Source organism: Octopus sinensis, linkage group LG6 (assembly GCF_006345805.1).
Source record: "Octopus sinensis linkage group LG6, ASM634580v1, whole genome shotgun sequence".
Lineage (NCBI taxonomy): Eukaryota > Metazoa > Mollusca > Cephalopoda > Octopoda > Octopodidae > Octopus > Octopus sinensis.
Genome location: NC_043002.1, coordinates 82,113,269 through 82,130,119, shown reverse-complemented (window position 1 = coordinate 82,130,119; position 16,851 = coordinate 82,113,269). Strand labels below are relative to the sequence as shown.

Sequence of the window (16,851 nt, the reverse complement as noted above, 5' to 3'; positions counted from 1 at the left end):
TTGACAACTGCTGTTGGTGTGTTTATGTCCCTGTAAATTAGTGGTGAGGCGAAGGAGACTGATAGAATAAGTACCAGGTTTTTTTAAAAAAAAGTATTGGGGTTGATTCATTTAACTAAAACCTCTTCAAAGCAGAGCCCCAGTCAGAGCTTTCAAGAATGACCATCCCACAAAATCCCCAACAGCCTACTTCTGTTGCCTCAGAATGTACTTGCCAGCCCTGATCTTTGCACTGCCCTACCAGCTCCTGAAATATATATATATATATATATATATATATATCATTGATAACACCTAGAAGAAGCTTCTTTTCCATTCACCAAGTTGAATGCAGTTTGGGCCAAAAGGAATTGATGCCATCAGACAGTAACCAACAATTATCAGGTGTTTCAACTCTGAACCACAATACCCTCTCATTGGTGGGTCAGCACCAAAATATACATCTCTCTTTCTCTCTCTCTCTCTGTATACACACAAGCATGACAGTGTGGTTTAGAAGATTTCCTCCTAGCCTTGTGTGTTCCTGATCCACTGTACCTCACCTTGGGGCAAGTGTTTTCTACTTTAGCCTTGAGCTGACCAAACCTTTGCAAAGGAATTTGATAGACAGAAGCTAAAAGTTAGTTGTACATGCATGTGTACGTGCATTTATGTTTTTGGTTGATTGGAGGTTGAAGATACAGGGCTTTAGAAGAAATCACTCAACTTGTTTTACACTTGTGACATTCCTAGGATCAACAATGGCAATGTCAGAGAATTTGCTTGATTGACATTATGTGTGGAAGTCAATGATGAAGAATTTTAAAATTTAGAGCAGCAACATTCATGCAATGGGGATAATGACCAAGCTGGAGCAGATAAAGATGAGATACAAACTCGATGGGGATTTTAGAAATTATGAAGTTGGAAAGCAGATGGTAGTAGTTGCAGAATTCAACATAAAGATTGCAATATGTTAGAAGATGAAATGAAAATGTACTTAAGCTGGTATAGGATCATGCATAAAGAGAAGATAGGAAGAAAAAATTAATAAATCATCTTTTTTTACAATATTTAAAAGAAGAAATAAAAATATTTGCTTTTCGGCATATTTTGCATATTCTGATGAAGGTCAATAAACGTGAAAAACAAAAAAACTACACCCAATTCATTAATTTTCCTACATTTACACATACACACACATTTATTTATCTTGTAACTGATGACTGCGTGTTCAGTCACTGGACAAGCGGTCATAACTTGCATCATCACCTAGAGAACACACAGTTGATGACCCCAGAGTAGCAAGTGATTGACTCTACTAAAAATAAATTAACCTCTGCTATAGTAATGAGTATCTTTCTTCCAATAATCAATACTATACAGACATATATATATATAGGCTTGGCTTTGTGAATGGAGATTTATGGAGGGGGATGTCTGCATCTTTTACAGGCTTACTGACACTCGACAAGTCCAAATCAGGAAAAACAAGCACAATTGTAAGTTAATTCAGTGGATGTATATATCAACCTATTGGATAAAATGATGAGTGAACTTGCAGTTAAAGAGCCGAGATTGGTCAATAGAGACAGGTCAATTCTCTTGCAAGACAATGCTTGACCACATGTTGCACAAAGAATGCTACTCAAGTTACAGAAACTGAACTTGGTAGTACTCTGTCATCCACCATATTCACCAGACCTTGCACCAACTGACTATCATGTTTTCCAGGTACTAGACAACTTTTTGCAAGGAAAAGACTTCAAATCTGAAGAAGATGCAGAAACAACCTTTTGTGATTTCATCACCACTTGTTCTCCAGAATTCTTCGCTGCCAGCTTAAATAAGCAACCAATAAAACGGCAAAATTGTGTTGATAATTTAGGTACATACTTTGATTAACTGCATTGCTTTTTGTTGAGATAAAAGTAAAATAAGCTTTCAGTTCAAAATCAGACATTTCATTCTTAATGACTTGATACATATACAGAAACAAATTATGTGCAATACGCATATAAGCATATCTATCTATCTACCTGTCTATCTATCTATCAGTATATCTGTATATATATATGTATATACCTGTGTGTGTGTGTTCGTGCGCACATGCATGCGTGTGCACACACACAAGCACAATCATACACACTTAAGATGAAGCTAACCTATCTTGATATATTACACAGGACAGAAGGAGTGTCAAGAAACCAATTTTCATCAAATTGCTTTTTGTTATCTTTAACAATTACCATTAAGTGGTTGCCAGGAAAGCAATTGTTTTATTTGTTTTGTCTATTAATTGCTAAAGACTCCTTTCTAAGTAGGGTCTGTTGCTTATAGTAAGTACTACAATATTGATGCAGGACAGATAGCAGAAGCCACAGAAGAACAGATTAGTGTTTCAGTCCCCGAGTCCTGTGTTCAAATACTACTGGGTGTGATTTAAATTTATCACTTCAAGATCAATAAGTTACTGTTGTTTATCCACCTCACCACATTCATTCAGCCCTGGTTAGAGCCATTGCAGTTGTAACCATTCCAAAATATGGTTCAGACATAATGTATCTGTTTGGGGCTATGTTATCCAATGTGGCTTCTTTTAACAATGTAGTGTGTTTTCAGGAAAATTTCGCTGGATTTTGAGGAAGCAGAAGGGAAGATTAAGGTTAGTGAGGAAGGAGCTGTGCACAAGGGCTTTGAGGACCTCAGTGGGATTGATATAGTTAATATTTGGAGAGCTGCAAAGTGACTGCTGCAGGGAAAACCTGAGTGAAGAATTAATTGTAGAGGACCAACTTCTAGGTTGGATGGAGAGGAAGTAGATGTAATGCTTAATGTGAGAATGGAGAAACAATATGAGGGAAGAGGGAGAGCAGAGGTGGCCTAAGATCAACAATCAACCAACCAGCTCTAAGAATCAGAGAACCTTGTCATAGCAATAGAAAAGTTTTGAGAAAGGAGATAGCAAGCATGTCTGTCTAGCAGGTTTATGCTATTACATGGAAGCTCACAATAATATATAGCAAGGTTGATTCAGTGCCCCTCGCCTCTTATCTTTGAAAAATTTGTTGTGGATTTAGTCAAACGTAATTTTAGTTCTTTTCTTTCGAGATTTCAATTAGTGAAGGAGAAAAACCTAACTTGATTTCTATTATGAATGGGTGTTTTATTTTTTGAGCTGAGGTTACTAATATGAGAGTAGTTCCTGTCTTGTACAAGTGTGAAACACAGAAATACAAAGATGATGAGTGTGAGAGGGAGAGTGAGAGAGAAAGAGAGAGAGAGAGAGTATACGAATTGAGGAACACAAATTAGACATTGCAGGATATCAAGATTGGTCTTCTATCTTGGCACCATTTCAACTGTACTTAACAGAACAATATACTATAATATTGATTCTTTTATGGAAGGTCCGGACCAAAAACCATCAACATTGAACATCTTTTATTTGTCATAGAGGGACGGACACGGATGGACACACACAGACAAACACTATTACACATTACAGATGCTGCTATACTGTTAGGCATCCTTAATCAACTCATTTCTCTACCTCTCACTCCTCAGGATGTGCCCAACCCCTGCCTCTCCAGTCCAGCACAAAGCTCAATATTCGTCTTTTCTTCTTTCCCAGAACACTGGCCTTCTAGAAACTTCCTGTTTGCTCATTCATGTCTTTCCTGCAGGTGTTGCCCCGCAACAGTTTAAATGAAAACTATAACACAATGGTTCACAACTAGGGTCCATATGGCCTTTTGGGTTCATTGAAGATTTTGTTGTTAAAATTTCTGTGCCAATAAATTGCTTATGCTTCTACAATACACAAAATATTAAAATTTTTTATTTTATACATCTCAAATTGTTATGGAGGTCTAGTAGAGTAAAATTGGAAGTGGGGGGGAGAGTTTATAAGTTAAAAAAAGAAAAGTTGAGAACCATTGCATTAAAACCTATTTGATACCAACCTGGCAGAAACCACCTCTGGCTTTGTTTTCAAAAGTTCGCAATTAATATCTTCCACATAATCTTAGTCACAATTTTTGTTCCTAACATTAGCTTAATGATAACTAAGTTGTTTTATTAAATTCTTTGTTATATTTAGAATTAATTGAAAGAAACACAGAGCATCTCAACAGAAATATGGTAACAAAAGGGTTAATGGCATCAAGCAGACTCACAAATCTAAGATGGATTGCAAAGCTCATGGGTACTTTCCCTTTGTCAAAACATGGCAAGTAAAAATATGTAAATAAATAAATTTACAAAGCACAGCTGTGTAGTTAAGAAGCTTGTTTCCCAACCATATGGTTTTGGGTTCATTCCTGCTGCATGGTACCTTGGGAAGCGTCTTGTACTATAGTTCTCCAGGCTGACCAAAGCCTTGTGAGTGAATTTGGTAAACAGAAACTGAAAAAACCCATTGTGTGCTCATGAGAATGTATGTGTGTTATGTTTGTCACCCACTACACCTTAACAAATAGTGTTGGTTTGTTTATATCCCCGTAACTTAACATTGCAGCAATAAAACTGACAGAACAACATACCGGGCTTGAAAAATAATAATAACTGTGGCTGATTTGTTTTCACAAAACCTTTCAACAAGGCAGTGCTTTAGCATGGCCGCAGTCCAATGACTGAAGCAAGTGAGAGATAAAAAGATATATCAGCAGACCTCTGATACCAGAAAACATTCAATGCAAGAAATAGAGCACCATTTGAAAATAGACTGAAGATTTTCGGATATTTGGAAACAATGTTTTTTTTTGTTTGTTTTGTTTTTTAAGAGAGTATTTACCTGTTTTCTTTTTTTGCTTGTTTATTTAATAACAAATATATCAAAGTCAATGCAGATGCTTTGTAGTGAGATGCATACCTGTATTCTTTTATTTATTTATTTTAGTTTAGTTTAGTTATCTGGGAAACCTATTAGTCTTGTTGAAGTTGACAACTGGAATTCCTAGTCAGGTGGAGTTGCTACGGCAACTTAGCACAAATTACTAACACTCACAACTTTTTATACAGCAAGAATAAAAGCAAGTTTGATAAATCAAATCCTTAGAAAAGAATTTTTTTAAAAGTATACATATAAAAATATTACACACACACACAACACCCCCATACTCCCCCCTCCTCCAAAAAACATTACAGCAAGAAATAAACACACTTTGCAGAATGAGAATGCATTCACACATACACACACACACACACACACACAAGCTATAAATTTCAAATTGTGTTGAAATTCCAGTGAAAAGGGTATGAGAAAGTACAATTCATTATTTTTCGAGAGCAAATGAAGACGAAGAAAGGAAATGAAGGGGGAGGGGGTGGGTGAAGCAAGTGGATAGCAAGCAGTAGATAGAAGCAGAAGGATGTAGTCAAGAGGAAGAGGGGGGCACACGATGGTACTGTGCGCGCACAGAAAACTGCACTTTGTTGACAAATAGCTCAAATGATCTGTTCTTTTATTAATAGTTATAATTCATGTAAGCTTTATTTCAGCGAAATCAATAAGCACTGAAGTGCCATGACTAAACAGCAGCGAACATATTGGTGGGGAAAAGAGGGAAGAGAAAAAGAAAGAAACAAAAAGAAAAGAAAAAAAAACTAAGCTTATAAGGGTGTTTGTGGTGGTAATGAGGTGGTGGCGGTGGTGGTGGTGGTGGGACAAGAAATGTATGAAAGCAAGCTCAGGTTATGTATCAGAGACTGGCAGAGGTGAGTGAGCAGGGGGAGGAAGGAGAGAAAAGAAAAGGTGTGGGTAATATAGTGGTGGGAATGGAGGTGGTCGTGGTGGTGCTCCATTCTCCACCACCACCATCGTCGTCGTGGTCTTCATCATCGCTGCCACCATCTACATCATCAGTCAAACTGGCTGACTAGAGGAAAAGTGAGTCAGACTAAACTCAGCTAATAACTAAAAAGCAGTAGTGCAAAGATTCAATTTTTTGTTGGCAATCATTTGAACAGATGATGTAGATAGAGTAATGGAAAAAGAGGGGCAGAGAAAGAGAGAGAGAGACACTGAGAGAGAGAGAGGCAGAAAGAGAGAAAGGAAATGAAAGAGGAGAGAGAGAGAGAGAGAGAAAGGGGAGCCGGTAAGAGAAGGAAGAAATAAAAACCTAAATAAGATCAGATTCAACAGGTTTCATTGGAAATAGGGAGAAGAGAAATGACACTGCTTGTATGTATACACGTGTTCTGTGTGTGTGTATGATGTGTGCATATATATATATCAGAAAGCGAAACAATATTCCATAAGAATTGAAGATATCAGCTACACTTAGAGGTTTACATATACACGTCTTAGCCCCAGCTTTTCACTTTATCTATCTATATCAGCCTATGATAGCAGCCAGGGAGCGGGGGGGGGGGTTGGATGGAGTTACTTACATGCCTTAGTCTGAGTTTTTGTAACTTATCTATCTATACATCTTTCATTCTCTAACACACACACACACGTATCCCTTTCTACTCAGCTCATATTTACATACATTTCCTGCAAGGCCCACCCACCCACCCATCCACCTACACAATGCCAGATGTACTACAATTGAATGTAATACAGTCAAAACTATCAGCTCTGACTTGGAGCCACTTGGCAAAGTTGTAAGAGAATCAGATAGAGTGTCTTGCCGCTATTCATTCTGCCTCTCTGTGCTCCGAGTTCAAATCTCACCGAAGTCCCACTTTTACTTTTCATCCTTCCTGGGTTGATAAATAAAGTCTAGAACACTGGAAAAGTGGGACTGTTGAAGCTCTAAGATGGCTTGTAGTATGTATTGTCCACATAGCAGCAGCATTAATAAGAGTAGTAACTTTATTTGATTTTGTAAATGAACAATCTGGTGCATCTATTTCAATGGCCTATTAATGTATACAGTGAGTTTCTTTGCCCTAGGTATCAGGAAGACACTCAGTAAGAAATGGGGAAAAAAAAACTTAATGGAAGAAAAACTACAACTACTGCTGCTGCTACTACTACTACTACTACTACTACTACTACTACTACTAATGATCTTTTCTACTCTAGGCACAAGGCCTGGAATTTTGGGGAAGGGGGCCAGTTGATTAGATCAAACCCAGTATGCAACTGGTACTTAATTTATCGACCCTGAAAGGATGAAAGGCAAAGCTGACCTCAGTGGAATTTGAACTGAGAACATTATGATGGACAAAAATGCTGCCAAGCCTGGTGTGCTAACGGTTCTGCCAGCTTGCCAACTTAAATAACAAAATAATATTAACATTAATAATATTGCTTCATTAGAGGTATTCAAAGGCCCACCTTCTTCACATATCACCCAATGGCCCAATTCTGTTTCTCTTGTTGCAATCTGTTGGTTACAGGTGAAACAAAGTTAACCTCATCATCACTTCTTTCTATCTTTCCCAGTATTGTTGTCATTGTTGTTGGAGTCATCTAACCCCCAGATCAGCCTTTAGTGAGTGAATCCATCATCAGAGCAGTTAAAAAACAAAACTGCCCAGTACACCCTATAGTACCCTCTTCATATTGCTGACACTTTGTGAGTTCACAATACCCCTCCAGTGGGGGAGGGAGCAACTACTACCCAGAATGTCAGCAAGTTCAGTTGTGGTGAGTGCAAAGTCTAAAGTGCAGGTTCTTAGAACCTGCACTTTAGACTTTTCACTCATCACAACTGAACTTGCTGACATTCTTCAAACCAGACTTTCAAATTCTTAGCTAACACAAACCATCACTAATTTCTTTGAATTTAGGATTTGGTACTTACTTTATCCATATCAAAGATTTGTATCAGTAGATCTGAATCAAGGTCCATTTTGTTTTTATTCATTCCAGTTATTTGACTGTGGCCATGCTGGAGCACCGCTTTTAGTCAAACAAATTGCCCTCAGAGCTTATTTTTTTGTAAGCCTAGTATTTATTCTATCGGTCTATTTTGCCAAACTGCTAAGTTACGGGGATGTAAGCACACCAACAACAGTTGTCAAGCGATGGTGGGGGGATAAACACAAACAAACAAACAAACACACACATATATATGTATGGTGGGCATTTTTCAGTTTCCATCTACCAAATCCAGTCAAATGACTAGGGTCACAAAGAATAAATCCTGGGGTTGAGTTCTTCAACTAAAGGTGGCGCTCCAGCAAGGCCACAATCAAATGGCTGAAACAAATAAAAGAATGCATATTGTTCAGTGCACAAATGATTCTGCCAGCTTATCACCTTTTATTTTTTTCGTTTCAGTCATTTGATTGTAGTGTGTGCATAGTAAGGCAATTATATCAATTCCCTAATACTTGACTGGTACTCATTTTATCAGTCCCAAAAAAGGGTGATAGGTAAAGTTGACCTCAGCAGGATTTGAACCCAGAATATAGAGAGCCAGAAGAAACATCGCTAGCATTTTGCCCAACGCACTAATTATTCTGTCAGCTCACTGCATCATAGAAGTAAATAATTAAAAAAACTGCAAAAAAAGCATTTTTGTTTGGTGGTCTACTGTGTCTGTCATATTTTACTACTACTACTACTGCTGCTGCCGCTACTACTACCACCACCATCGCCGCCACCAACGTTGCCAACACCACCACCACTATCACTAACTACTATTGATAAGGATATTTATGATAACAATAAATAAAAGAATAAGATTTAAATAATGAGTAAAACAAGTTAAGAGATTTTTAGGGAGATTAAAGGCTCAGAATGCAATAAAAACACAAGGGTTGGCAAAATTTCTGCAAGAGAGGAGCAAGCCTTACTGCCAAACATATACAAACTCTTAAATAAAACCGAGAGGAATTTAATGCCAATTAAGATTTAATTGTCTTGAAATATTACTTCTAAAGCTGAGACTTATAATATTTGCTAACTTCATCATCATCATCAGCATCACCAAAAACTGCTAGTTAGCACTATATGAACAAGTTGCCGCTGAGATGAGACTGTGATACAGTTTCAGTTCCTGGTTAGGCCCATGTGCCAACACTTACATCAAATCGGGCCAACAAGAGGAAGTCTACACGTGGTCAGCTGATGTGCTAGAAATAGCAGCTTAGCTTTTCTTTAAGTTAATATGCTGCTGAGTGTGATTTAAGGAACAGACATAAGTAAGGCTGTGTTGATTAACAAGTTTGCATTGTAGTCACATAGTTTTGAGCCCAGGCCTACAGTATGGCACCTTGGGTATTTTCTTCTATAATATTAGGTTAACCTCAACCAATGCCTTTTGAGCAAAATTTGGGACATGCAAATTATATGGAAACTCCCCCCCCTCCAAAGTACATACACATCACCATTATGCATTCTCTCCTGGTAGGCTGGCATAGAAAATGGCCAGCTAAAATACTTAGACATATGGTCAAGGGGTGTGTGTGTTAATTGGCAGTAAGTACACACTATGTTGTTTTGCAACAATAATATACTCCCAAGTTTACTAAAGGTTTACAAGTCAATATTGTGCCTTGCTTTTTGTGTTAGCAGTGCAATGTTCTATAGAATATAGAGCCAGCATTGCAAGTTACAATATTTAATATACAAATATGTTTATGTATTCAATCACATTGCTTCAATAGATGCATTCATATACAAAACATCATAACTTGCAGTGCTAGCCCTAAATTCTACAAAAAATTTATAGATATAAACTTAGGAATATATATATCATCCTCCTCCTCCTCCTCCTCATCATCATCAACAAACATCTGTTGTTCATGCTAGCATAGGTTGGACAGTCTGATCAGAGCTGGCAAGCTGGGGGTACTGCTCCAGACTATAGTCTAACTTGGCATGGTTTCTACACCTGGATGCAATGCTTTTAAGTGTCACCACACAGGTGCTTTTACATGGCACCACCGTGAGTGCTTTACACAACCAGAAGGATCGGTTTTAACACTTCTACTGCAGGGTATGGGTCTTCTTGAGTACAGCCAGGTGAGAGGTGTCTCAGTCCTTTGTCATACACACACACACACACACACACACATATGTATGTGTGTGTGTGTATATATATATATAATATATATATATATATATATATATCATTGTTGGGTAACAATCTACAAAAGAAGTACTCAATACAAACAGAATGCAGTAGTTTATTTAAGCTAGTCCAGTGGCCTGTTATTCTGCAGTTTCAATGACATGCAAACAAGGCAGCATCTTCAGACAAGTCAAACCTGGAGATGGAAATAAAAAAAAAATGTGTACAGATATTAGAGTAGAGTAATGTGTTTTTCACCCAGTCTGACTTGCCTGAATAGCAGCTAAATGTTGTGGAAACACCAGTGTAGCATGTCACTGGACCAACTACATGTGCGCACACGCACACACACACAGAGGCCCATATAGTTGTATTTGCTGTAGTTTAGTCCCTGACTGAACTAGCTTGTGAGCAAATGTATTTCAGCCATGACCATCCCGTCATTTTATACTGAACTATGTCAACCTAGATTCATATATCTTCCTCACTATGACAATAAGAGGGTGATCTGAAGGAGATATGGCTAATATTATTAACAGGCTGAGTGACCTTGAGATACCTGGTCCCAGCCTTTATTGGCTCGCAACAGGTGTCAGCAATTATAGTACAGTCACAGTTGTTTTCTCTTAATTACTAATATGCTAACAAATTCAAACAATCAGACAATCATTTCTACCATCCAGTTCAATAAGACTGAATACCAGTAACATACTAAGTTTGATTCAATTGGATATATACAACTATAACTAAGAATGCATCAATAAATATTATTAGAGCTCAATAAATGAAATGAATAAGGTCCAAACAGCCTAAGACTTCTAGCTTCTGGGTTCTCCAAAACAATGAATTTATATCCTCTTACAAGTGATGCAATCAGTCCCCCAATTTGTGTTTCACTTAATTCTACTTGCTTGAGGCAGTATTCTTTAATTAAGAAATCATCATCGTTACCATAATTATTATCAGAGCAAACAGAAGCCATTTTCATACTTACGATAGAGAAATCCTATAAAATTCAGATATTTGGCTTTTCTTGCCTAAATTTTAGAATGAGAAGAACATCTGGACAATTTTGTGATAATTACTAATTCAGAAGTATTATATGGCTGTTTTAAAAGAACCATGATAGAAGTGTGGCAGAACAATGGAAAGAGTATACAGAAGGGTAAGAATTAAATAAGTGATAGTCAAAAGTAGAAGGAAGTTAGGTATGCATGTGTGCATTCTTTTCAACGATTTCAGTTATTGGATCACGACCAAGCTGGAATACTGCCTTCTGCAGATGTCAAATGAGATAGAGAGATATATAGAAAAAAATGTTATGTACATGAGAGGGAGAGAAGAAAACACTGGTGAAGTTAATAAATTCTGAAAAGGTTTTTTGCTCGTTAAGTATCATTATTATATCAAGGCAGTGATTAATAAAATTAATATAGTTAATCACACTCAGAATTAATTTAATCACTTCCACTTTCCTTCAAAACTTTGTGTGTGTTGGTATCTTTTACTCGTTTCAGTCATTTAACTGTGGCCATGCTGGAGCACTGCCTTTAGTTGAGCAAATCAACTCCAGGACTTATTCTTTGTAAGCCTAGTACTTATTCTATTGGTCTCTTTTGCTGAACTGCTAAGTTACGGGGATATAAACACACCAGCATCGGTTGTCAAACGATGTTGGGGAGGGACAAACACAGACACACAAACATATATACACACACTTTCATATATATACATACATACATACGACGGGCTTCTTTCAGTTTCCGTCTACCAAATCCACTCACAAGGCTTTGGTCGGCCCAAGGCTATAGTAGAAGACACTTGCCCAAGGTGCCATGCAGTGGGACTGAACTCGGAACCATGTGGTTCACAAGCAAGCTACTTACCACACAGTCACTCCTGCACCTAAGTAGCAAATAATAATATTTGTTTCTAATTTGGTCACAAGACCAGTAATTTTCAGAGAAGGAGTTCAGTCAATGTCATTGACCCCTGGCAAAGTACTTTCGCTAGTACTTTATGTTATCAACCATGAAGGGATGATGGAGAAACCAGACTTCAGTAGGACTTGAAATCAAATACAAAGAATCTGGGGAGGAGACCAGTTGATTATATCTACCCCAGTCCTCAACTGGTACTTATTTTCATGACCCAGAAATGATGAAAGGCAAAGTCAACTTCAGAGAAACAATAATATTTATCATAAATGCTTTCCAACAGTTTTATGCAAAATTTCTGTGCAGCAACTAGTGTACTTTGCATGTGTGTGTATCTGTGTGTGCATACATGTGTGTATACAGCAATGTCTTTTGAAGGACGTTTATACCAAATCTGCATTGCTGTGATATTTGTTGCGGTAGCCAAATATCCCATTAAGCCAGCTGCAAGTTCCAGTTCTCACTTCGCTTTGCTTAACGTCAAATGTAATATTCTTACACTTCTTGTCTCTCTGCTTGTAAGAATCTTAAATTTTATGACTACATAAGAAAGTACTACTTATTATTATCCTTATTATCATTATCATCGTCATGGCAGAATCAACAGTGTTGAATAAAATGTCTGCAGGTATTTAGTTACATTCCTTTAGCTCTGTGTTCAAATTCCGAAGGAGTTCCTCTGTGCCTTTCATTCCTGCTATAGTCAATAAAATAGACACCATTTAGTACTACAGTTAATTAAAACTGACGACACTCCTCCCCAAAAATGTGTGACTTCTTATCAACGTTAGAATTTATAATTACTATACAATTAGAGCAGGGTAAGTGACAGACTAAGTACCTAAAAGCATTCCATATATAATCGTGCCAATGTTCTAGGTTCAAATCTCTCATGAGTTGACTCTATCTTGCATTCAAGGAAGAGAGCAGGTGAAGGAAGTACCAAGCATGTCAATTCAATTGAATCTACCCCTCTACTATACATTTATGATCCTCTGTTAAACACATGTAAGAAATTAACAGCAGTGCCGTTTAGTTTGCACAGTTTCAGCCTCATTCTTCTTTCTCATCAGTTGTCCAACAATTATGATCATACATCATATCAATCCTACTGGAATTGAAGTGCCACTGACTTGAAATCTAAAAGTATTGATTTGAAGCTTGATGAAAATAAGTAGAGAAAAAAAAAATAATAATAATCATCTTTTCTACTAAATGCACAAAGCCTGAGATTTTGGGGGGACGGGACAAGTCAATTATATTGCCTCAGTGTTTCACTGGAACTTAATTTACTAACCCTGAAAGGATGAAAGGTAAAGTCAATCTTGATGGAATTTGAACTCAGAACACAAAGACAGACAAAATACCACTAAACATTTCAGCCAGCATGCAAACAATTCTGTGAGCTTGCCACCCTGAGACAATAATAACAAACAAGGCCTCGAATCTTAAGGGAAGAATATATATTCTATCATATCAACCTCAGTACTTGATTGATACTTATTTTCTTGACTCTGGAATGACAAAAAGCGAAGTTGACCTCTGTATTTTGTCCTTCCTGAGTATAACAACACTGCTACAATACTTCTTAAACACTGTTACAACTCTTCTCAAAACACTACAACAACACTTCATAACACTGCCACAACACTACAGAATATAACTATGACATAAAACCCCTTTTCTTTTTTTCTTCCTTTTTTGAAATGGTAGAAGGATTCATCATCTTAGCCATATTTTTTCAATACAAACCTATGTGATTTCCCCATACCTTCTTAAAACATACCTACAGTTTCACATGCAGGTGATATTCTATTCACAATATCCCACTGTTCTCTAGAAACAATCAGCTGCACAACACCGCCAAATACTACACTGACAAGCTAGAAGAAGCCTGATTCCAAAACAACAGGCAAAGTGGCACCTACCAATATTTTCTTCTCAATCAACAACAGAACATCAAATAACAAACCAGTAATAACATTCAACAACAGAAGATATAGAAAACAGGAAAAAAACCCAATGCATAATCATACACACTACAATCATAGACACATTTTTTTGGCCAACAAAGTAACAATAACAAGGGTGCACGTGCAACACATGAACAATAATAATAATAATAATAATAATAATAATAATAATATAAAACATCACACTATATATCATCACAGATTGTATTCGGACAACACCCACAGACCATTTACACACACAACAAAACCCAAAACTAAAGATCTGGATATGTGAGGAGCACAGTTTGGTGCTGTTGCTATAACACATGTTAACCTTCACAATCTCTAGTCACAACAGAGGGGAAAAAAAAAATCACATAATCGCTTCCAAATACCCAGACATGTTCACAATACCTCACAACACTATTACAACAGCATCTTTTCCACTAACCTCAGTAACGGTTAAAGCCTGCACGTACATATAAATATACCATAACTGAAACAAAAGTTCTTGTGGGTCAGGCCTAGTCATTTGGCCAACTACCCGAGTGCCATAGAATGAATGGTTCAATCAGAGCTGACAGGGAATTGCATAACACACAACAATAATATGAGTCTTAAGTGGGAGGAATTCTTCTGACTTGATCATGACGATCTAAAAACACCATACATACATAGAAATACTTAAAGCATCATGTCCTTATTAAATTGTGCTAGAATGTATAGTATGAGTAATAATTCTTTCTACTATAGGCACAAAGCCTGATATTTTGCAGGGAGGGGACTGGTCAATTAAACTGACCCCAGTGCTCAACTGGTACTTATTTTATCAACCCCGAGAAAATGGGAAGCAAAGCCAACCCTCGCCAGAATTTGAACACAGAACGTAAAGAGCGAGAAGAAATACTGACATGCTAATAGTTCTGTCAGCTTGCCATCTTTAACACAACCAATAATAATAAGAAGAAACAGAACATCCGAATTGTCATGCCTCCACTGACGTACCCAGACTGTCACAGAGTCCTCTCCCATAGGATAAACTACTGCACGTCAAGATACACAGTATGCTCCTCGAACAATGGATTTGCTGAACATACCAAGGCATTTTACCGATTAAGCTATGTATCAAAGCTGACATGGGGTGCTAAACAGCAAAAACAAAAAGACGTTGAAATTCATACAAGAAGAAATCATGTTAAGGACCATGTGCAATGAAAAGCATTACGAGTACAAGATAATAAAAATTTGTTTTAAAGACACAATGCTACATGCAGACTTTGAGGCGGGGAAAAAAAAAATGTAGTTGGTTGTATTAAATCCTATGTTGATTTCATACAACAGGTTGTGAACAACAATGATATTACTTACAGGTTTCCAACAGACCAGTCATTGGTCTACTATACTTAACTTGTACATAATTTAATCGACCCTCAGTGCGCTTTACTATTGCGTCGATCCAGCAAGGATGAAAGTCAAAAAACAACGATAAACGCGGGATTTGCACACATAATGTAAAGGGACATAACTAAACATTGCAATGCATTCTGACTGTTGCATTACTGCTTTTACCCAACTTATATAATGATATTGATGAAATTTTCTTTTATACTTTTAAATTGTATACACATATACATATATATTTGTTATGTATTGGTGCCAGGCAGAGGGATTTCAAGCCAGGATGTGAAGTACCACAACAAATAGGGCAAGCAATTTTTATTATTCCGTGTTCAAACGAATCTGTTAATCATCATTTATTTACAATAAGAGCTACAAATTTGGAAGGGACAGCTGCAGTTGATTGATTCTATCCCAGCACATCACTGGTACTTATTGTATCAACTCAGGGGAAATGAAAGTAAAAATCAATGCCAAGGGAATTTAAATTCAGGAAGTAGAGAGACAGGCAACCCCGCCCAAAAAAACTGCAAGGGATTTTAAAATTCAGCACTTCAATGTTACCACCACTCCACTACCCATATTATTATTATAATTATTATTGAGGTGGTGAGTTGGCAGAATTGTTAGCATGCTGGGCAAAATGCTTGGCAGTCTTTTGTCCAGCTTTACGTTTTGAGTTCAAATTCTGCTGAGGTCAACTTTGCCTTTCATCCCTTCAGGATTGATAAAATAAGTACCAACTGGGGTCAATGTCATTGACTCATCTCCTCCCTCAAATTGCTGCCCTTGTGGCAAAATTTGAAATTATTATTATTATTAATATTATTATTATTAAGGTACTAAGCTGATAGAATTGTTGGCATGCTGGACAAAATGCTTAGCAGCCTGTCTTTCACCTTTACGTTCTGAATTCAAATTTCACTGAGGTTGACTCTGCTTTTTGTTCTTTTGGGGTCAATGAGCACAAGGGTTAATGTGATCAACTCACCCCCTTCCCCAAAATTTCACACCTTGTGCCTATAGTAGAAAGTATTATTACGAGGGTGGTGGATTTAAAGAGTGCCTTACAGCACTTCTCTTTGATTCTCTATGTTGTAAGTTCAAATCTTGCTGTGGTCAACTTTGCAGTTAATTCTTTCTAAGTAGATTAAATAAAGCACCAGACAAGTACAGGGTGTGACATGGAGTGGAGTTAATTTAAATTGCCTAACCCCCTTTCCCTTACCCTCAAAATTGCTGTAATCTGGTAGAATTGGTAGAACATTGGAAAAGAAAAAAATATGTAGTGGTATTTGTTCCAGTTCAGAGCATTCTGGGTTCAGATCCTGTCAAGGTTAATTTTGCCTTCCACTTTTCCAGGGACAATGGATATGAAAATAACCGGCTAAGACTAGGCCCCTCCCCTCAAAACTATTGGCCTCATGTCAAAAAATAGAGACACACAACAAAGTGGCAAGCTAGCTGAATTGTTAAGATTGTTAGATAAAAACGCTTTGTATTTCCCTCAGCTCTTTTAATCCCGTTGAGGTAAACTTTGCTGGTTGTCATGGTTAGGGGGCATTGCTTTAATAGAAATAAAATACCAGTCAAGCCCTGGGGTTGCTATAA

At 37.3% G+C, this 16,851-nt stretch overlaps 1 protein-coding gene across 11 annotated transcripts in view; it reads right to left on the bottom strand.

The window, feature by feature from the left end:
- LOC115213272 (protein pangolin, isoforms A/H/I/S) overlaps positions 1–16,851 on the bottom strand; it is a 387,555-nt gene that overhangs the window by 154,761 nt on the left and 215,943 nt on the right. The gene's annotated exons all lie outside the window — the stretch shown is intronic.